At 44.6% G+C, this 23,595-nt stretch overlaps 1 pseudogene; it reads left to right on the top strand.

The window, feature by feature from the left end:
• LOC117355286 overlaps positions 1 to 23,595 on the top strand; it is a 194,238-nt pseudogene that overhangs the window by 102,651 nt on the left and 67,992 nt on the right.

Raw genomic sequence — 23,595 nt, 5'->3', positions numbered from 1 at the left:
GAGAAATAGACAGAGAGATAGACAGAGAAAGAGATAGATCTGTATTGCAAAGAGGCTTTTATAGCTTGGAATCTTATTCTGAATATAGAAAACTATTGAGCTTCAATAGAAGTTAAATCTCCCCCTCCTTAGTAAACTTGTGCTAGACAGAAGAATAATAGGCTGAAGTCATATGTGATTTCCAGTATGTCTCTGACAATAGTTTCTGATTAACTTTAGTTATCTGTGCACCTGGACCCATTGTCCTAAGCACCCTCTTAATCAGACATTAACACCTTTTAGCTAATCATGATTTAATCAGGGCTATTTGAAACCATCTTTTAGGGCTGCTTTCTGTGAATTCTGTGCACTCAGGGTCTATCTGCATTCACATGCCAGAGTCAGATTGATATAATTTCCTATAGGCCTTTGCTGACATTAGTTATGCCAACTGAAAATGCTGATTGCTAGCAATAGCTATGCTGACATATATGACTTTGAAGAGACTTCATTTAGAATATTGTGTCCAATTCTAGAGGCCGCACCTTCATAAAGATATAAAACGGATGGAGTTGGTCCAAAGGAAGGCAACTAAAATGGTGTGTGGTCTTCGTCATAAGGCATATGGGGACAGACTTAAAGATCTCAATCTGTATACTTTGGAAGAAAAGCAGGAGAGAGGAGATATGATAGAGACATTTAAATACCTACGTAGTGTAAATGCGCATGAGTCGAGTCTCTTTTATTTGAAATGAAGCTCTGGAATGAGAGGACATAGGATGAAGTTAAGAGGTGATAGGCTCAGGAGTAATCTAAGGAAATACTTTTTTACAGAAAGGGTGGTAAACGCGTGGAACAGTCTCCCGGCAGATGAGATGGAGGCAGAGACTGTGTCTGAGTTCAAAAGGGCCTGGGATAGGCCCGTGAGATCTCTCAGAGAGAGAAAGAGATAATGGTTACTGTGGATGGGCAGACTAGATGGGCCATTTGGCCTTTATCTAAGAAAAACATACAGAAATAAGCATAGAAACATGAAATAGACTGCAGATAAGGGCCACGGCCCATCAAGTCTGCCCACCCCAATAACCCTCCCCTACCTTTCTCTGTGAAGAGATCCCAAGTGACAATCCCATTTTGTCTTAAAATCAGGCACGCTGCTGGCCTCGATTACCTGTAGTGGAAGATTATTCCAGTGATCAACCACCCTTTCGGTGAAGAAGTATTTCCTGGTGTCACCGTGTAGTTTCTCACCCCTGATTTTCCACGGATGCCCTCTTGTTGCCATGGGGCCTTTGAAAAAGAAGATATCTTCTTCCACCTTAATTCGGCCAGTGAGATATTTGAACGTCTCGATCATGTCTCCCCTCTCTCTGCGTTCCTCGAGTGAGTATAGCTGCAATTTTTTCAGCCGTTCCTCATACGGGAGATCCTTGAGTCCCGAGACCATTCGGGTGACCATTCGCTGGACTGACTCAAGTCTCAGCACATCTTTGCGGTAATGCGACCTCCAGAATTGTACACAGTATTCCAGATGGGGTTTCACCATGGATCTATACAATGGCATAATGACTTTGGGCTTATGGCTGACGAAACTCCTACGTATACAACCTATGATTTGTCTAGTCTTAGATGAAGCTTTCTCCACTTGCTTGTCAGTCTTCATGTCCTCACTGATGATCACCCCTAAGTCACGTTCTGCTACAGTCCTCGCTAGGATCTCACCATTAAGGGTGTAAGTCTTGCATGGATTTTGGCTGCCAAGGTGCATGACTTTACATTTTTCGGTATTGAAACTTAGTTGCCAGGACTTGTACCAGCGCTCCAGTAGGAGTAGGTCGTACACCAAACTGTCGGGCTTTGAGTTTCCGTCCGGCACTGTGCTTTTGTCTGTTGTGTTCTTGCCTACTACATTGCATAATTTGGCGTCATCGGTGAATAGCGCTATTTTACTTCGAAGCCCCTCAGCCAAGTCCCTTATGAAGATGTTGAATAGGATCAAGCCCAAGACCGAGCCCTGCGGCACTCCACTGATCACCTCCGTCATTTCGGAGGGGGTGCCGTTTACCACCACCCTCTGAAGCCTACCTCCAAGCCAGTCCCTAACCCATGCTGTCAATGTGTCTCCCAATCCTATAGAGCTCATCTTGCTCAACAACCTGCGGTGTAGTACGCTATTGAATGCTTTGCTGAAGTCCAAGTATACGATGTCCAGGGACTCCCCAACATCCAGCTTCCCCGTCACCCAGTCAAAGAAGCCGATTAGGTTGGATTGGCAGGACCTCCCCTTGGTAAATCCATGTTGACGGGTATCTTGTAGATTCTCCTCATTCAGGATCGTATCCAATTGGTGTTTGATTAGAGTTTCCATTAGCTTGCTCACTATTGATGCGAGACTCACCGGTCTGTAGTTAGCAGCCTCCGTCCTGCATTCTTTTTTGTGGAATGGAATGACATTAGCCATTTTCCAGTCCAATGGGACTCTACCTGTACTAAGGGAGAGATTGAAGAGCACAGATAGCGGTTCCGCCAAGACATCACTTAGTTCCCTGAGTACCCTGGGGTGTAGGTTGTCTGGCCCCATTGCTTTGTTAACCTTGAGATTAGACAGCTCACAGTGGACATTGCTGGGCTTAAACTCGAAATTTCGAGCTATCCCTTGTCTGCAGCTGAGGGCCAGATCCCAGTGCCTCACGGGTGAAGACTGAGCAGAAGTATTCATTTAAAAGTTCGGCTTTTTCGGAGTCCGATTCTACATAGTTCCCATCTGGTTTCCTAAGGCCCGCCTGTGTTTCTGTTTCTGTCACTAATACACCTGAAGAAGGATTTATCGCCCTTCTTAATGTTCTTCGCTAGATTCTCCTCCATTCGGAATTTGACCTCTCTGACCGCTGTTTTGACGGCTCTTGACTTGGCCAGATAGTCTTCTCTAGAGTTCTGCTTCCCTGATTGTTTGTAAGAAATGAACGCTCTTTTCTTTTCTTTTATGAGGTCTGAGATCTCTGCAGAGAACCACTGTGGCTTATTGTTTCTTTGCCGTTTACTTACCAATTTTATATAGCGGTTGGTTGCTTCTTGTATGGTAGCTTTCAGAGTTGACCACATTACTTCTACATTATCTGTTTCTGCTCGGTTATGCAGCGCCTGATGGATGAAATCCCCCATGCCCTCAAAGTTGGCGTCCTTGAAGCTAAGGACCTTGGTTAATGTGTTAGATTTGGCGAAACCTTTCCTGAGATTGAATCATACCATGTTGTGGTCACTGGAGGCCAACGTGTCGCCCACCGAGACCTCTGTGACACTTTCTCAATTGGTAAGTATCAGGTCCAGTATTGCCCGATCCCTTGTTGGCTCCAATACCAGTTGCCTGAGTCTTGCTCCCTGAATAGAGTTTAATAGCCTCCTGCTGCTGCTGGTCGCAGAGGAAAGTGTGGTCCAGTCCACATCAGGCATATTGAAGTCACCTAACAATACTGTGTCCCCATGCAAGGTGATATTCTCTATATCCCCGATTAATTCCATATCCAGGTTATCCTGTTGTCTTGGGGGTCTGTATACTACACCAAGATACAGGCATTTGTCCTTCCCCCTGGCCAAATTCACCCAAAGGGATTCCCTGTGTACCTGACATCTGCGATTCTGATGACTTTAATGTCATCTTTGGTATATAGTGCTACCCCTCCTCCCATTTTGCAGAGTTAAAGTTAAATGGGAATAGATTCTGTACAAACATAAGGAAGTTCTTCTTCACCCAGAGAGTGGTAGAAAACTGGAACACTCTTCCGGAGGCTGTTATAGGGGAAAACACCCTTCAGGGATTCAAGACAGTTAGCAAGTTCCTGCTGAAACAGAACTTACGTAGGTAAGGCTAGTCTCAGTTAGGGGACTGGGCTTTGACCTAAGGGCCGCCGTGGGAGTGGACTGCTGGGCACGATGGACCACTAGTCTGACCCAAAGGCAAAAAGGGCAAACAGAATGCTGGGAATGAATAAGAAGGGGATCACGAACAGATCGGAGAAGGTTATCATGTCGCTGTACCGGGCCATGGTACGCCCTCACCTGGAATACTGCATCCAGCACTGGTCGCCATACATAAAGAAGGACACAGTACTACTTGAAAGGGTCCAGAGAAGAGCGACTAAAATGGTTAAGGGGCTGGAGAAGTTGCCGTACTGTGAGAAGTTAGAGAAACTAGGCCTCTTCTCCCTTGAAAAGAGGAGACTGAGAGGGGACATGATCGAAACGTTCAACATAATGAAGGGAACAGACTTAATAGATAAAGACAGATTGTTCACCCTCTCCAAGGTAGGGAGAACGAGAGGGCACTCTCTAAAGTTGAAAGGGGATAGATTCCGTACGAACATAAGGAAGTTCTTCACCCAGAGAGTGGTAGAAAACTGGAACACTCTTCCGGAGGTTGTCATAGGGGAAAACACCCTCCAGGGATTCAAGACAAAGTTAGACAAGTTCCTGCTGAACCAGAACGTACGCAGGTAAGGCTAGACTCAGGGCACTGGTCTTTGACCTAAGGGCCGCCGCATGAGTAGACTGCTGGGCACGATGGACCACTGGACTGACCCAGCAGCGACAATTCTTATGTTCTATGTTAAGGGGCTAGAGGAGTACAATGACAGATTAGAGAAACTAGGCCTCTTCTCCCTTGAAAAGAGTAGACTGAGAGAAGACATGATTGAAACATTCAAGATAATGGAGGGAATAGATTTACTAGATAAAGACAGGTTGTTCACCTTCTCCAAGGTAGAGAGAACGAGAGGGCACTCTCTAAAGTTAAAAGGGGATAGATTCCGTACAAATGTAAGGAAGTTCTTCTTCACCCAGAGAGTGGTAGAAAGCTGGAACGCTCTCCGGAGGCTGTCATAGGGGAAAACACCCTTCAGACATTCAAGAGAAAGTTGGACAAGTACGCAGGTGAGGCTGGACTCATTTAGAGCACTGGTCTTTGACCTAAGGACCGCCACATGAGAGGACTGCTGGGCACGATGGACCACTGGTCTGACCCAGCAGCGGCAATCCTTATGTTCTAAAGTTTAGTAAAGACAGTATGTGGAAACGGAAGCATTTTATTTTGGTTCATCCAGTTGCTAACAGGATCAGAGTCATGGGTGAAATACAGTTCTGACCCCAATCTGTTGGGCCTCTGAGATCATATGGCTGTGTTTATCAGACTCAGGAGTTCATAGCTGCAGGTTCAGTCATCAAACTGAAATGCCAGTTGGGTATTCTCCTTATAGCTGCCTGCCACCGGTCTCCATTTTAACATAAGAACATAAGCAATGCCTCCACTGGGTCAGACCCGAGGTCCATCGTGCCCAGCAGTCCGCTCACGCGGCGGCCCAACAGGTCCAGGACCTGTGCAGTAATCTTCTATCTATACCCCTCTATCCCCATTTCCAGTAGGAATTTGTCCAATCCTTTCTTGAACCCCAGTACCGTACTCTGCCTTATAACGTCCTCTGGAAGCGCATTCCAAGTGTCCACCACACGTTGGGTAAAGAAGAACTTCCTAGCATTCGTTTTGAATCTGTCCCCTTTCAACTTTTCCGAATGCCCTCTTGTTCTCTTATTTTTCGAAAGTTCGAAGAATCTGTCCCTCTCTACTCTCTCTGTGCCCTTCATGATCTTGTAAGTCTCTATCATATCCCCTCTAAGTCTCCTCTTCTCCAGGGAAAAGAGACCCAGCTTCTCCAATCTCTCAGAATATGACAGGTTTTCCATACCTATTATCAGACGTGTTGCTCTCCTTTGAACCCTCTCGACTAACGCCATATCCTTCTTAAGATACGGCGACCAATATTGGACGCAGTACTCCAAATGCGGGCGCACCATCGCCCGATACAACGGCAGGATAACTTCTTTCGTTCTGGCTGTAATACCCTTAACCTAGTATCTTCTGCTCTAGTAAAAGAAAAAAAACAAACTAGGTTATAACGATGAAAAAGAATGTAACAGAAACACACTCACATTTTACACATTTATCTTCTTTTCTGCATTTAGGGAGAAGAGGCAGAGTGAGAAGAAAGGCCCATCTGACCTGTTCATTTTGCCTTTCTGTTAGGATCTGTCTTTACCTTGGCTTCCCTACAGCTAACAATATTCTGTACTTATCCCATGTTTTTAAAACAATTCTGATATTCTTTTGGTCAGGAAATATTTCTGTATGTTGTTCCTGGATCTTTTCACTTTAATATCATCATGACATTCTTGTTCAATTTAGGTCACATTCTAATTTCTGGCACTGGTAACTCCCCTACATCTTCCTCGGTGAAGACCAAAGCAAATAATTCATTTCATTTCTCCGCTATGGCCTTGTCTTCCCCGAGAGCCCCTTCTACAGAATACAGCTATTAGATTAATCTTCAGATTGAAGAAAAGTGATAAGATTTCACCTTACCTATGAGAATTACACGGGTTACCTATAGGAGGGAGAATACTTTATAAATTCTATTGTATACTATTTAAAATACATTTTAGAGAAACTCCTGCATATATGCCCCAACACTTTTATTTTTCAAATAGCCCATCTTTGAACTTAAGAAATAATGACACTTTTCGGTATCCAGTCATTAAGAACATAAGATAGTAGATGACGGCAGATAAAGACCCGAATGGTCCATCCAGTCTGCCCAACCTGATTCAATTAAAATTTTTTTTTGTTTGTTTAATTTTTTCTTCTTAGCTATTTCTGGGCAAGAATCCAAAGCTTTACCCTGTACTGTGCTTGGGTTCCAACTGCCGAAATCTCTGTTAAGACTTACTCCAGCCCATCTACACCCTCCCAGCCATTGAAGCCCTCCCCTGCCCATCCTCCACCAAACGGCCATATAGAGACACAGACCATGCAAGTCTGCCCAGTAACCTGCCTAGTTCAATATTTAATATTATTTTCTGATTCTAAATCTTCTGTGTTCATCCCATGCTTCTTTGAACTCAGTCACAGTTTTACTCTCCATCACCTCTCTCGGGAGCGCATTCCAGGCATCCACTACCCTCTCCGTAAATTAGAATTTCCTAACATTGCCCCTGAATCTACCACCCCTCAACCTCAAATTATGTCCTCTGGTTTTACCATTTTCTTTCTCTGGAAAAGATTTTGTTCGACGTTAATACCCTTCAAGTATTTGAACGTCTGAATCATATCTCCCCTGTCTCTCCTTTCCTCTAGGGCAGTGTTTTTCAACCTTTTTTGGGCAAAGGCACACTTGTTTCATGAAAAAAATCACGAGGCACACCACCATTAGAAAATGTTAAAAAATTTAACTCTCTGCTTATATTGACTATATATAAAGTAATTCTCTTGAATAGGAATCAAATAAACACAAAGAAAGTATTTTATAATTACTTTATTACGAAATAAAAATTATAAAAATTATAAAATACTTTATTCAGTGCGAAACCTGGGCCTGTTTGGCTGAACACAAAGCTGATATTCTGGCTGGAATCGAAGAAAGACACACACGTAGCTCTTCGTCAACAGCTCTCAGTCTCTCTCTGTATTTGGTTTTTATAGCATACAAAAATAGACAAATATACCCTCCATCCTTTTTATTAAACCACAATAGCAGTTTTTAGCGCAGGGAGCTCGCTGAATGTCCAGCGCTGCTCTTGACGCTCATAGGCTCCCTGCGCTAAAAACCACTATTGCGGTTTAGTAAAAGGGGACCATATTGTAAAATATAGACAGCAGATATAAATTCAGAACTGTGCATAGTAAGTGAAGGGAAGTTTTCATCTCTGGGAATTTACCCAGTTAACTATTAAGTTATTTGGGCAAATTCCTTTGAAAACTGTGGTAATACTGCCTCCACTTTGCTAAATTTAAAATCAAATCATTTTTCCTACCTTGTCTGGTGATTTCTGGTTGCACTTTCTTCTTCTGACTGTGCATCCAATCTTTCTTCCCTTCTATCAGCCTGTATGCTTTCTCTCCTCCACACCTCATTCCCTCCCCCAACTTTTTCTTCCTCTCTCCCTGACCTTTCTTTCTTTTTTTTCTGTTTCTCTTCTTTCCTTCCGTTTCCCTGCCTGCCCCCTTTCTTTCTTTCTCCCTGCCGTTCCCCAAGCCACTGCCACTGCCGCTGCCATCGGGGAACAGGACCCACCAATGGATAACAGGCCCCAAAGCCAACGCGGACGCATGCTCTCCCTGACGTCAATTGTGCAATCGGAGAGGAAGTTCCGCCCAGCCAGGCAGCGATTGGCTGGCCCGAACTTCCTCTCCAACTGCAGAATTGACGTCGGGGAGAGGAAGACTGTTCGGCTCGATAGATTAGATCGCCAAGACAAAGTGAGTCCTGGGTGATCGACTCACTTTGCCTTGGCGAGCTACTGGCGCCCCTGCCTCGGGCCCCCTGTCAGCTCCGGGCCCGGCGGCCCTGCGGCACACCAGGCAACATCTCGCGGCACACTAGTGTGCCGCGGAACAGCGGTTGAAAAACACTGCTCTAGGGTATACATATTCAGGGATTCCAGTCTCTCCTCATACGTCTTCTGGCGCAAGCCTCCTATCATTTTAGTCGCTCTCCTCTGGACCGCCTCAAGTCTTCTTACGTCTTTCACCAGATACGGTCTCCAAAACTGAACACAATACTCCAAGTGGGGCCTCACCAATGACCTGTACAGGGGCGTCAACATCTTCTTCCTTCTACTGACTATGCCTCTCTTTATACAGCCCAGCATCCTTCTGGCAGCAGCCACTGCCTTGTCACACTGTTTTTTCGCCTTTAGATCTTCAAACACTATAACCCCAAGATTCCTCTCGCCGTCCGTGCATATCAGCTTCTCTCCTCCCAGCATATACGGTTCCTTCCTATTATTAATCCCCAAATGCATTACTCTGCATTTCTTTGCATTGAATTTTAGTTGCCAGGCATTAGACCATTCCTCTAACTTTTGCAGATCCTTTTTCATATTCTCCACTCCCTCTTCTGTGTCTACTCTGTTACAAATCTTGGTATCATCTGCAAAAAGGCACACTTTTCCTTCTAACCCTTCAGCAATGTCACTCACAAACATATTGAACAGGATTGGCCCCAGCACCGAACCCTGAGGGACTCCACTAGTCACCTTTCCTTCCTTCGAGCGACTTCCATTAACCACCACCCTCTGGCGTCTGTCCGACAGCCAGTTTCTGACCCAGTTCACCACTTTGGGTCCTAACTTCAGCCCTTCGTTCAACAGCCTCCTATGAGGATACAATTAGATCTTTTAATTCCACGTGGGAATATTAAGCAGCAAAGCTTTGGAAAACATTATCAACTAATAGTAACCAGCAATTTAATTTTAAGTGGGAAGGACTTTGATTCACAGTTTTTCCAACTTTGTTTTTTTTCTGGACATTCTTACTATGGAGTGTTTCTGGCTTGCACAAGCAAAAAAAAAAAATCCAACAGAATTGCAGAAATGATGTACAAAAAAACCAAAGAATATGGTCCCTACATGGTCCGTATTTCGAAGAACACTCCTTTCTTCCTCAGGGGTCCTAATGTCAAAATGTAAACTAATCAAATGAGGTGTATGCATTACCAAAGAAAGTGTATTTTCTGTAAAACAGCCAATAGTGATGGTGAAGCTACCAATGGACGTATTAAAAAGTGACCTGTGAGGGGGATCGAGGAGGAACATTTAGATGCCAACTTGAATGTGGAGCCCTTCCACTCAGCTCCCTAGACCAGCTCCAGCCCCATCTGCCTTCCACTCAGCCCTCATCTCATTTCACTAGACCAGTCCAGAGCAGCAGACTCCCACCCCATGAGTGCAGCAGCCCTCATAAGCAGCGGAATCCCCTCACGAGTCCAGCAACCCCCACTGGAACTGGTGTGGGGGGGCTGAGTGGCAGGAGCTGAAGCTAGAAGGAATGGAAAGAGGTGCTGGGCCTGGAAAAAACAGAGGGTCTGGACCTGCAGGCTGCTAGACTCATGTTGGAGGGGGGCAGCTGAAACTGGAAGGAGGTAGGGGAAAGAGGTGCCAGACCCATGTTGGGTAGGGGGATAGGAGGTAGGGGATAGGAAGAGAGATGTTGGACCTGTAGGGAGGAGGAGAGGGAAGGGAAGGGAAAGAGAAGATGCTGAACCAAGGGGATGAAGGAAGTGAAATAGTGAACATATTGGTGTAAGGCTGTGCCCTAATGCACTCCCCTAACACTGTTCCTGCCATGATTTTTCTATGTAGCATTCTGTAATTTGGCTGGTTCAGTTTTCTCAGAGGAGGGGATCTTGGGGAGAGAGGGCTGTGGCTCACTGGTTCAGCTGCTGCCTCTATGTGAGATCAAATCCCAGTGCTGGGCAAGTCACTTAATCCCCCAGTGCCCACCTCTTTGAATGTCTGCTTTGGAATGCCAAAGTGACAAATAGGCAGTTTACAAGTCCCCATTCCCTTATTCTGTGAGATTTATATCAAATGACAATTGTACAGAATAGTTTCTTTTTATACTTGAATAAAATAAGTTCAATAATTATTCGAAGCTTGTTCGGATCAGACAGTTTGCAGGGACAGGGGCTGAGCTCTCAGGGACAGGGACACATTTCCCCCCACATCATTCTCGAACTCTAACAACCTCCCAGTCTTGGTTCTCCCTGTGCAGGATTCCTTGTTGGCATCTGCCGCAGTGTTTGTTGGCGGGAAAGTGTTTGTTGATTAGAAAGGAATTGGGGGAGGAGTCGAGAAGGTTGGTGATGTCACAAGGGAGAGGGCGGAGCTTCACAACAAAGGCTCTGCCCCTTATAATGCTGATTGGTCAGAATGATCTCTGGGGCGGGAAGAGGAGTGGAAGGTTCCGCCCTCTAGCAGGGAGAAGGCAGAAAGGAGGATTTCTCTGGGAGCGGGAAAAAGTGATGGGCTGAACTTTCTGCTCAACAAAGGAAAGAGTCGTCCATCTTGTGCTGGAGCCTCAAGTGCCCAGTTTCTTCTCACTCCAAGAAGCAACCTGGTCTAGAGGAAGAGCCCCAAATGGCTGCAGGAGCTTCTGCTCAGGTAGGTCTCCCCCTCCCCCACTTTTCCTGGCAGGGATGGGGGAGGGGACTTGGAATGCCACCACCACACTCCAAGGGGGCAATGGAGGGTTAAGGAGCAGCCCTGGGCTTCCATTCAGCCTCTCCTCACCTCATGGTCCAACACTCATTCATTCAAATGTGATTCTGTCCCTTATTCAACTTCTGAGTGAGTTACAGATAAAATATAATGGGAATAAAACCACCAGTAACAACGTATCTAATGTAGAACATATGGGACTAAAGTAAAGGAAGATGGGGAGGAAATGCAGTTAATATAGGAGAGACCAAAGGCTGCATTTTGACTGGTAGGAACTAGAGGAAGATTGAAATGTCAAATGGCAGATTCCTATGGGGAGAAAAGTCAGATCGTGGGAGCCCTGAATGGAGAATGCAAATGATCACTCTGCTTCAAATGGAGCCCCCTCAGATCAGGGATCGGACTTCTTTAAGAGAACTTTGACCCCACAGGGACAGAGTTGTCTTTTCAACATGTAACTTGTACTGTTTTTGCCATAATAAAAAGATTATTCTCATAAATGGCTCTTAAGAAGGCCTTTGAAGCCGTCTAGATATTCCAAAGCTCAGGAGCAACTGCTGGAAAGAGGGAACGGTAAATAATCTGCGATCTGAAGATCTTCTAAGGAGACGGGACATTTTTCAATGAATTGAGCAGATTTAGTTTGCATCGTTTTAAAAGTTATTCGTGAAATTTTATATGAAATCCTATGTTATTACATTTTACATTTAATCACTTGGCAACACATCCATGCTCCATATGTACGCCTCCCCCAACTTATGTGTATCATTTATACAATAATGGCTGATGGTGATGCTGAAGGTGTTGAGTATGTTCCTGGTTTGTGTTTCACATGCAGGTGAAGTTTGAGGACGTGGCTGTCTCTTTCTCCCAGGAGGAGTGGGAATATCTAGATGAAGGTCAGAAGGAGCTTTACAGGGAGGTGATGAAGGAGAATTATGAGACTCTGATCTCCCTAGGTAAGGACTAAAATATTTTTAACTAATATGAGACATTTTTATGCAATTACTGTGTTTATAAAAACATGATGGCAGATAAGGTCAAATGGCCCATCCAGTCTGCCCATTCACAGTATCCACTATCTCCTCCTCTCCTTAAAAGATGCCACATACCTACCCCACACTTTTTTTTGTCTGTTCGATTTATTGTGTATGTTCTCTTTTGAACTTTGCATAGTGCGGTATAGAAATCAAGTTTTCAAGTTTATTAGGATTTTATATACCGCCAATCAAGGTTATCTAAGCGGTTTTACAGTCAGGTACTCAAGCATTTTCCCTATCTGTCCCGGTGGGCTCACAATCTATCTAACGTAGCTGAGGCTATGGAGGATTAAAGGGCAAATTCTACAAGAAGCGCCCAAAAGTTAGGCACTGTTCAGCGCAATTCTAATAAAATTGGGAGCTGTTTAATGAACCACGCTGAGGCGCCCAAGAAATAGGTCAGCTCTAGGTACAAGTAAACATTAGGCGCCTAGCTGAGTGCATAAGCACGCTTAAGAGCAGTGATTCTGGAACAGGGCTCCTAACATGTAGCCATGCCCGCGCCTAACATGCTTAGCGCCTATTGTTTTGAATGCCGCCTAAATTTTTAGAGGCGCCTTGTTACAGAATCGCACTTTCTTGATAGTCACCTAGGTTTCAATCAGTGCTGATTAAAAAGCTTAATTCGGCTTGTTGTTCAATTTAGATAGTGAGCAGAGTTTTGGTTCTACCCTGCTCATAGTGTAAGGATTGATGTGCCCCCCCAATGTATGGTTGGTGGGGTTATGTTAGGTGCTCTTACAAACGCCAGGTTGGATGTACTCGCGAGGCGCGTCTTCTCCCTACCTGCCCTGCTGCAGCACACAGCCCTCCCTTCCTTTGACATCAGCGCTGACATCGGGAAGCCTTCCGGTCGGCTGTGTGCTGCGGCAGGGCAGGTAGGGAAAAGGCAGTGGCGTACCAAGGGGGGGCGGGGAGGGAGGTCCGCCCTGGGTGCAGCCTTGGGGGGGGGTGCACAGCCGGCTAGGTCCCCTTACCTTTGTGGCGCTTTCCCCGACTGACCGACAACAGGCCCGGTCCGACAAACCTCCCTGCCCTTTAGCCGTGAATCTAAATTACCTTCTTACAGCAGCTTCAATACTCCAGCTGCTGTAAGAAGGTAATTTAGATTTGCAGCTACAGGGCAGGGAGGTTTGTCGGACCGGGCCTGTTCTGTTGTCGGTCGGGCGGGAAAGCACCACGAAGGTAAAGGGCAGGGAGAGAGAAAGGGAGGAAAGGTGGAGTGGAGAGGAAAAGACGCTTAAGGGAAATGGGTAAAACTGAGGGGGGAGAAGGACGCTGAAAGCACTGGAGAAGACAAAGGGGTGGAGAAGGATGCTGAAAGGACATGGGGAAGACGGGTGGGGGGAGAAGGACGCTGAAAAGACATGGGGAAGACAGAGGGGGAGAAGGACGCTGAAAGGACATGGGGAAGACAGAGGGGAAGAAGGATGCTGAAAGGACATGGGGAAGACGGGAAGGAGAAGGACACTGAAAGGACATGGGGAAGTCAGAGGGGGAGAAGGATGCTGAAAGGACATGGGGAAGACGGGGGAGAAGGATGCTGAAAGGACATGGGGAAGACAGAGGGGGAGAAGGACACTGAAAGCACATGTGGGAGACAGAGGGGGAGAAGGACGCTGACAGGACATGGGGAAGAGAGAGTGGGGAGAAGACGCTGGCAGGGAAGAAGACAGAGATGCCAGACTATGGGGGGAGCGGAGGGAAGAAGATGGGTGCCAGACCAATTTGGAAGGGGGAGAGAAATGGAGAGGCACAGTAACAGAGCAAATGGAAGACGAAGAGAGATAGTGGATAGAAGGAATTGAATGAGAACATGAGGAAAGCAGAAACCAGGCAACAAAGGTAGGAAAAAAATTCTATTTCTTTTTTTTTTGCTTTAAGATAAAGTAGTATATTAGTTGTGTTGATAAAAATTTATAAACATTAGAGGCTCTGGTAGAAACCCATTTACAAAATATGTATTCTTCCCAATTAATAATTCCAAATAATAAAGTATTTTGCTTATTTGTAAATGAGTTTCTACCAGAGCCTTTAATTCAGTAGCATAATTAAATGAAATAACTATTTCAGAAGTTTATAGGGACTGGCGGGGATGGAGGGGAATCCTCACAGGGAAGGGTGGGGACGGAGGGGATACCTTGCGGGGATGCGTGGGGATGGAGGGATTCCTTGTGGGAATGGGTGGGGATGGGTGGGATTCCTCACGGGGACGGGTGGGACTTTGGCAGGGACGGGTGGCAATGGGTGGGATTTCTGTCCCCACGCAACTCTCTAGTCCCGAGTTCAATACCTTCACAGAAGATTCACCAGGAAGTAGACTCAAATGAGAAGCACAGCCAGAGGTGATTGCATAAAGAATATATTATAGAAATAGGCTTACAGTAAAGTAAGATTCATAAAAGTTACAATTAAGGAGAGAGCAAAGTTCCAGAGATAGAGAGATATAAGTTTTACAATTACAGAGAATGCTTCTGTGCTCTTGTGAATGAGAGAGAACACCCAAAGAAAGAGAGAGAGAGAGAGAGAAAGGGGGATGGGGAGGGTGATGTCTCAAGCTTCAGGTTCCAGTGATAGAGCAAGAGAGGGGGGTGATGCAAGAGGAGCCTTTATTAGCTTGGAATCTTATTCTAAATATAGAATCTATTGAACTTCAATAGAATCTATTGAAGTTAAGCATCCCCGTCCTTAGTAAACTGTGCTAGACTGGAGAAGAATAGACTGGAACATAAGAAGCGCCATCTCCGGATCAGACCTTCGGTCCATCAAGTCCGGCGATCCGCACACGCGGAGGCCCTGCCAGGTATACACCTGGCTTATTTTATAGCCAACCATATCTTTATATGCCTCTCTCAAGGAGATATGCATCTAGTTTGCTTTTGAAGCCTAGGACTGTCGATTCCGCAATAATCTCCCCTGGGAGAGTATTCCAGATGTCAACCACTCTCTGTGTGAAGCAGAACTTCCTGATATTAGTCCTGAACTTGTCCCCCCTTAGCTTCATTTCATGTCCTCTTGTCCGTGTCAAATTGGACAATGTAAATAATCTCTGCTCTATTTTGTCGATTCCTTTCAGTATTTTGAAGGTCTCGATCATATCCCCACGCAGTCTCCTCTTCTCAAGGGAGAACAATCCCAGTGTTTTAAGTCGATCCTCATATTCCAGTTTCTCCATACCCTTCACCAGTTTAGTCGCTCGTCTCTGCACCCTCTCCAGCAGTTTTATATCTTTCTTTAGGTAGGGAGACCAATGTTGGACGCAGTATTCCAAGTGGGGTCTGACTATTGCCCTATAAAGCGGCATTATAACTTTCTCCGATCTACTTGAGATTCCTTTCTTTATCATGCCCAACATTCTATTTGCCTTCTTTGCCGCTGCCGCGCATTGTGCCAACGGCTTCAGGGTCCTATCTATCAGTACACCCAGATCCCTTTCTTGTTCACTTTTTCCCAGAGTTGCACCTGACATTCTGTACTCGTATTCCTTATTTTTACTGCCTAAATGCATTACCTTGCATTTCTCCACGTTGAACTTCATCTGCCATTTCTCCGCCCATTTTTCTAACCGACACAAATCTCTCTGGAGTTCCTCACTGTCCTCCTGCGATCTGATTGCCCGGCAGAGTTTTGTGTCGTCTGCAAATTTGATGATCTCACTGGATGTTCCGTTTTCCAGGTCATTGATATAAATATTAAAAAGGATCGGCCCAAGTACCGAGCCCTGGGGTACACCACTAGTCACTTTCTCCCAGTCGGAGAACTTCCCATTAATGCCCACTCTCTGCTTCCTGTTATCCAGCCATTTGCCTATCCATCTTTGTATATCTCCCTCTATGCCATGGCTTTGTAGTTTCCTGAGAAGTCTTTCGTGTGGGACTTTGTCAAATGCTTTCTGGAAGTCCAAGTATATTATGTCCACCGGCTTTCCACTATCAATTTGCTTGTTTACGGTCTCAAAGAATTGGAGTAAATTCGTCAAACACGATTTCGCTTTCCTGAATCCATGTTGACTGGGTTTCATCAAGTCGTGTGTGTCCAAGTGCTATCCTTGATCAGTAATTCAATCATCTTGCCGGGGACAGACGTAAGACTCACAGGTCTATAGTTGCCCGGTTCTCCTCTCGATCCTTTCTTGAAAATTGGCGTGACGTTCGCTTTCCTCCAGTCGTCTGGTATCTGACCAGTTCTGATTGACAGTCGCATGTAATTTCCAGTATGCCTCTGACAATATGTGTGCACCTGGATACATTGTATATCCTAAGCTGTCCATCCTAAGCATCAGACATTAACACATCTTCTTAGCACCTCTTTGTACCTCTTAGCTGCAAGATGGTTTGTTACCTTTTAAGCATGATTTAATTAGGGCTGTTTGAAACAGTCTGCCTGGATGTTTTCTGTATGTGAATTCTGTGCATGAGCACTCAGGGCCTATCTGCATCCACATTCCAGAGTCAGATTGATATATTTTCCCATAGGCCTTTGCTGACATTGGTTAGGCTAACCCAATGCTAGGCTGACACATAGGTGCACTGAAATGATGATAATTGTACAAATATTTCCAATCAAATATTTTTTATTAAAATGTTACAGACATTCCTGAGTCATAAGGCATTTATTTGTACAATGGAGGCACATTACAAATCAGATAGTAGAAATGCAACTTCCCTGACTCAAAATTCCATTCTGCTAGGTTCACTTATATATACCTAATATATGATGACATTTTACTGCCTGCATATAATTGGTCAAGAATACTTGATACCATCTAAGGCGCTTGCATGCATATTGGGGGAGTATCTTTCCCCCTCACACAAGAATTCCTAAAAGTTACATTTTAATACTAGCTTATCTGATAAAGAAAAAGTATTACAATATAATCTACTTTCAGAGGAAATATTATCCATACACACAGCTTTAAATAATTTCTCCTTAAAAGTCAAAATGCTGCTCCCATTTTACTGAGTCACTTAAGAGCATGCACTGAGAGAAGGGGAGTGGCCAATCCACTCCCACAAAACCTACATTTTCCTATATGAATCCTCTAGTACAATTTTTAGAGGTAATTATATTTCAATCTGAACCCATTAATAGTTTGCTAAAATTTAATTCTTCGTATTTGCATTTTGTATATTCAATTATCATTTCTAACTTTACCCTGCAAAAAAAGGAGAGGGAACCCCCTCCCCTGGAATGTAATCTCTCTAGTAAGAAGAAAGGTCCATCTCTTGTGGTATGCAGACTATGCCTGCTAGGAGTGTCCCTAGAGCAGTGCACAAGTCTAAACCAAGCTCCACTCAAATATCCCCTTTTAAAGCACAAATTGAGTCAATAGATGAATTACCTTCTTTGTCCTGTAGAGGGAGCGGGAGAGTAGGAGTGCAGGATTCCCATCCCCCACTGAAGCCCAGGGTGATTGACCAGAAATGATCTCCACCTGAGGGTTTGGGGCGGGGCTGCAGACTGCTATCCCTGAGATCCAAACTACTTGAGAGGCAGAAGCAGCAGGAACTGGGGCAGGACAGGCCACAGCACTCAGGGCTGAGAGCTCTGGATATCAGCCAAACTCCGGAATCCATGGAGCTGATAGAGGCTGGTGAAGATATGCCTCTTGGTTTGTTGGAAGAACCACATGATATGGAGCTGGAAATAAACCCTGAGACAAATGCTGAATTGCCTTGTGAAATCCAACCCATGGAGGTATGCTGTATGAAAGCCAAGTGACTGACTCTGTTGCTGTGAGTAATTAAAGTTTGTTTTTCTAATTGCTTGCAAGTGCTGGATACTTCAAAGCCAGCTGAAGAGTAAAGAAGTTTTGTTGGAACTGTGCAAGACTTGTATTTTTGATATTTGTTTTTTTTTTCCTTTCTGGAAGTTTGTGGTTCTTTCCCTGGTGGGGGAAAGTGAACTGTTTTTCAGTCCCAGACAGTGGGGTTTGCCCTGTGATTCATGTGGTGAGATAGAGGGCCTATTTTGGCAGAATAATATATCACGGAGCCACTGTCTGACCAGCATGTTGCTGCTGATGAAGCCAGTGCAGTTACACTGACTTGTGCTGAATTGGTGCAGCACTAAAGTTTGTTTGTTTGTTTGCTTTGAATTTTGGAAGTTTTTCTTTCTTTTGTTTTACATGCTTTTGGACTGTGAATTAATGTGGACTCTACTCTGTTGGGGAGGATTTCCTTTGGATATTTTTGAACTATTTTCATTTTGATACTCCCACAGAGACTAATGACTTATTCAGTTTTGCCATATTGACATTGAGCCTATGATAATAAGCAGAATCATCCTGACAAGCTTTCTGTTTATTTTTACTGTGAAGAATAAAGCTCAAGTTTATTGTGGAAAAGAACTTACCTGGTGCGGTGGTGTCCTTAATCTAAACGCTTTATTATTTTTCCTTGTGCTGCCCGCAGCGGCTCACAAGAGGTTTTTCTTGTACCGGTGGCCCAAGACACCTTGCCCTGAGGCTGCTGGTTACACTCTATAGCAACCAGGTCAAAGGCCAAACCTTATCTGCCACAGGTCTCTGGAGACCAGACTGGGCACACATTGAAACTTCATAAAATTAAGCTATAGCCTGCCTTTATCTTCTCTTCAACAGAGCTTATCTATTAATTCTAGTGACCCGAGAGAAGGCCTACTCCTGTTTCCAGTGACCTCAGCACAAAACACATATTTAGGTCAATATATTATCTGGTTTATGTTCTGGCTTATCCAATAGTAATTTTATAGAGCCACTCATAAAGCCTTCTCTTGGATAAGACCCTGTCTTATCAATATATATCCCTCACTAGTAAAATCCAAAGTGATTAGAAGACAGCGTAGTGGCTATTTTATATTTCATGCTTGCCTATTTCACCACATATCTGTCCATTTTTAATAGGCTGCCACGCCCAGCTTCAAAAGGGCCACATCAATAGGTGCCTCCGAAATAGGTGCCTAACTTTAGGCGCTGGCTACAGAATTTGGGCCTAAGTGACTTACCTAGGGTCACAAGGAGTAGCGTGGGGTTTGAACCCATAACTCCAGGGTGCTGAGGCTGTAGCTTAACCACTGCGCCACATGCTCCTCCATAAATATCTGACCCTTCCCCTGGAATTGGTTGGTGTTGAACCAGGTCTTTCCTTCTGTGAGGAGTCGTGGATTTGGCCTAAGACGCCAAATATGACTTTTAATTAGCACTCCACACTTTCTGAGGAAAGGACCACCTTGAGCACAGCTGAGGTTCAGGAGATTTAACGAAGGCAAACAGATAACTTGGCTACAAAGCATATTTCTTAGAAAGAGAATAAATTTCCACCACTGTGACACTCAGACTGGAATTAGAAACATAGAAGATGATTGATAGCAGAAAAGGGCCATGGCCCAACAAGTCTGCCCACTCTAATGACCCACCCCCTAATTTCTTCCATGAAGTGATCTCACGTGCTTATCCCATTTTCTCTTAAAGTCCAGCACGCTGCTGGCCTCAATTGCCTGCACTGGAAGACTATTCCAATGATCAACCATCCTTTCGGTGAAGAAATACTTCCTGGTGTCACTATGAAATCTCCCACCCCTGAGTTTCAACGGATGTCCTCTTGTTGCCGTAGGCCCTTTAAGAAAAAAGATATCCTCTTCTATCTCAATACGACCCGTGACATATTTGAACGTCTCAATCATGTCTCCCCTCTCTCTACGTTCCTCGAGTGAGTATAACTGAAACTTACCCAGCTGTTCCTCATACGGGAGATCCTTGAGTCCTGAGACCATCCTGGTGGCCATTCGCTGAACCGACTCAATTCTCTACACATCTTTTTGATAATGTGGTCTCCAGAATTGTACACAATATTCTAGATGAGGTCTCACCATGGATCTGTATAACGGCATTATAACTTCGGGCTTCCGTCTGACGAAACTTCTTTGGATACAACCCATCATTTGTCTATCCTTGGATGAAGCTTTCTCCACTTGATTGGCAGTCTTCATGTCTTCACTAATGATCACTCTCAAGTCCCGTTCTGCTGCATTTCTTGCTAAGGTCTCCCCATTTAGGGTGTAAGTTCTGCATGGATTTCTGCTGCCAAGATGCATGATCTTACACTTTTTAGCATTAAAACTTAGTTGCTAAGTTGAGGACCAATGTTCCAGCAAGAGTAGGTCCTTCATCATACAGTCGGGCACTGTGCTTTTGCCTACTATGTTGAATAGTTTGGTGTCATCGGCGAATAATGTAATTTTCCCTTGAAGCCTCTGAGCCAGGTCCTTTACGAAGATATTAAATAGGATCGGACCCAAGACCGAGTCCTGCGGCACTACACTGATCACTTCTGATGTTTCGGAGAGAGTACTGTTCACCACCACCCTCTGAAGTCTACCACTGACCAGTCTTTTACCCATGCAGTTAATGTTTCTCCTAATACCATCGAACTCATCTTGCTCAATAACCTGCGGTATGGGCAAGATGAGTTTGATAGGATTAGGAGAAACATTAACTGCCATGGATAAAAGACTGGCTCAGAGGGTGGTGATGAACGGTACTCTCTCTGAAATGTCAGAAGTGATCAGTGGAGTGCCGCAGGGCTCGGTCTTGGTTCCGATCCTATTTAAGCAAAATAGATTCCTAACCCCAGAGCCAAGAATAAATATATGTGAATCACAGTTTTATGCATTCTGTTGTAGATAGCTCTTATGGAGGTGAGTAGGCAGGAGTTGGTCATAGTTAGGCTCTCTCTACCTGCTTTTACATTTTTAAACATTTGTAGAGCAGGTTTTTAACTGGTATCTAAAAATCATATACAAAGAGGCCATTTTAAGCTTTTGATGGTATGTCAAGCTGTATCTGCTGTACATTACCTTGGGTGAATCTCTTCATAAAGACGATTAATACATCCCAATAAATAAATGAAATTCATCATAACTGATCCTTTGAACCTGCTGCATATTTTTCTTTGAATAAAAGAGAAGTATAACTGAATTTTCATGTTTGTTCCTAGAAACAGGCTCTGTAAGGATAAGTCCTGATCTGTTATCGTGGATTAAACAAGACGGAGAGGCAAATATCCAGGATCCCCAGGAGTTAGGAGAGAGAGAAGTTAGACATCCAGACACGGGTGAGTAACGAATACTCTAAGAATGATATGGGCTAATAACGCTATACAGAATAAGAGGAGGTATTACGGAGTACTGGTGAGCAATAACTACAGTATATGGAGGTCTTAGAGTACAGCTGAGTAATAATAACTATAGAGAGTAAAACCAATGACTTATCTGTACGGAGAGCAGTATGGCCCAAATTCTGTAAGTAGCACTGTGTCAGTGAGGAAGAGGGAGCCAGCCCAAAGATAACACCACATCGATCGCACCGCAGACCGGTGGTTGAAGAACATTGCCCTAGAGCACATGTTAAATTGTACATGGAGACTTCAGCTTTGGCTTAAGGTTATGAATTCAGCAAATGAAATGTGAATAATCTGTTGCATAATACACCCCGTTCCCAACTCTCAGGAAAAGAGTATCAAAGAGAACATTTATGTTTGCTGTTCAGCAGAGCAAATAGCCATTTTGGGTCGCACTACACTGACATCATCACGTCATCATCAGTATGCACCCAGGTGAAACAGACACAGCACTGAAGCAATGCTGGGCATAGAGAATGACCCGGGGAGGAAAAAAATCTGGTTGCTGCAGGAACATGGATAAGGCCATTCACCGCCCCATGGAGTGGTGAATGACCCTGTCCCCGCAGTTAAGTGAGGGAACGCATGCAAGATATTTCTCACCCCTTGCAATCGTGCGGACCAGCAGCCCCCTCCCTCCCTCGCATTCGCTGTGGTCCGGACATCTCTCTCCCTTCCCCTCACCTTCTCTGGCGATTTTCTAATCTAATCTAATATTTGTGTATCGCGTACACCTAAACAAGCTCTAGGCGACTTGAGAAAAGGAAAGGAAAAGGGTTAGGGTGGAAGGAAGCAGAAGAAAGGGGACAGGAAACATAAAACTTAAGCGAATTAACTAAAGGTCAGGTGCTTATGATGATCCTAGAAGAATTAGTCGTCAAAGAGTGAAGTTTTCAGTTTCTTTTGGAATAGGGTATGATTGGTTTTCGTTCTTATAGTCTCTGCGAGATCATTCCAGATTTTGAATCCGAGGAAGGTGAACATGGACTGGAAGATTCTTTTGTACTTGAGATTTTTTGTCGAAGGGAGGTTCAGTTGGATTCTGTTGAGAATTCTGCGTGAGTTGGACCATGCATCATTTAAGAGTTTGATGTGTGGTCCTGCTGAGTTGCCATATTTAATGCGATGCATGATACTGGCTGTTTTGAATTTTATACGAGCTGTGATGGGCAGTCAATGAAGATGTTTGCGGTAGGTTGAGATGGAATCGTATTTTTTCAGGCCGAAGATGAGTCTTACTGCAGTGTTTTGGATAAGTTGCATTTTGCGCGATAAGGGTGGCGTTGACTCCCAGGTAGTAGAAGTTGTAGTAATCCAGTTGGGATAGAATCATCATCTGGCAATGGTGGCAAAGTGATGCTGGTGGAAATATGGCCTGATGAGTCTTAGCTGTTTCATGGTGAAGAGGGCTTTCTTTCGAAGATGGGATACTTGAGGTTCCATGGATAATGTGGAGTCTAGTATACAGCCCTAGAATTTTAGAGGTTTTTTCTATCGTAAGTATGGTGCCTGATGCTTGTTGGACATTGTGGAAATAGAGGACCTTGGTTTTGGTGATGTTTAGTTTTAGTTTTTGAGCAGTTGCCCATGCTTGGATTTTTTCTGTATTATCAGAGATTTTATATATTATCTGATTTTCTGTATTAGGAGCAAGATGTCATCCGCGTATGACATTATGCTCTCATCTTCAAGTTGGATGTCTCCAAGTGAGCTCATGAATTGAATTTGAGAAGGTAGTGGTCAGACTAGGGCAGGGGGAGGCAATTCCGGTCCTCGAGAGCCGGAGCCAGATCAGGTTTTCAGGATCTCCACAATGAATATGTATGAGATGGATTTGCATGCACTGCCTCCTTGAGATGCAAATCTATCTCATGCATATTGATTGTGGATATCCTGAAACCTGACCTGGCTCCGGCTCTCGAGGACTGGAATTGCCTACCACTGGACTAGGGAATAAGGGACCATTTGATATTTGCGGTGAGGTTGGCGGGGGTAGTAGCGAGTAAGTCATGTGTCCTTTTTCGTGAATTGGGCCTGAGGGCACGATAGTGATTTGACAGTCTTCAAGTAGGGACCTGAGTTTAGAGACATCGTTATTGTTGGTCAGTTCGAGAGGTAGGTTGGCATCTCCTATGATGAGCAGGTTGGTGTGTTGGCATGCCAGGTTTGCTATTATTTCTAACAGTTTGGAGACTGTGTTTGAGTGGGGGTTTGGGGGCCTGTAGATCAGAAGAATTCCTAGGTTGTATAGCGTGGAGTTGGGTTTATCCTCTAGTTTGCAGGTTATGTATTCCCGATGTGGGTGGATGGCTGAGTCCAATTCTGTGATGGTCTCTGTAGGTTATTGCTAGTCCTCCTCCTAGGGATCTGGAGTA

Source organism: Geotrypetes seraphini, chromosome 2, assembly GCF_902459505.1.
Source record: "Geotrypetes seraphini chromosome 2, aGeoSer1.1, whole genome shotgun sequence".
Classification (NCBI taxonomy): domain Eukaryota; kingdom Metazoa; phylum Chordata; class Amphibia; order Gymnophiona; family Dermophiidae; genus Geotrypetes; species Geotrypetes seraphini.
Note: the sequence above shows the minus strand (reverse complement) of the source record. Positions and strands in the feature narration are given on the sequence as shown.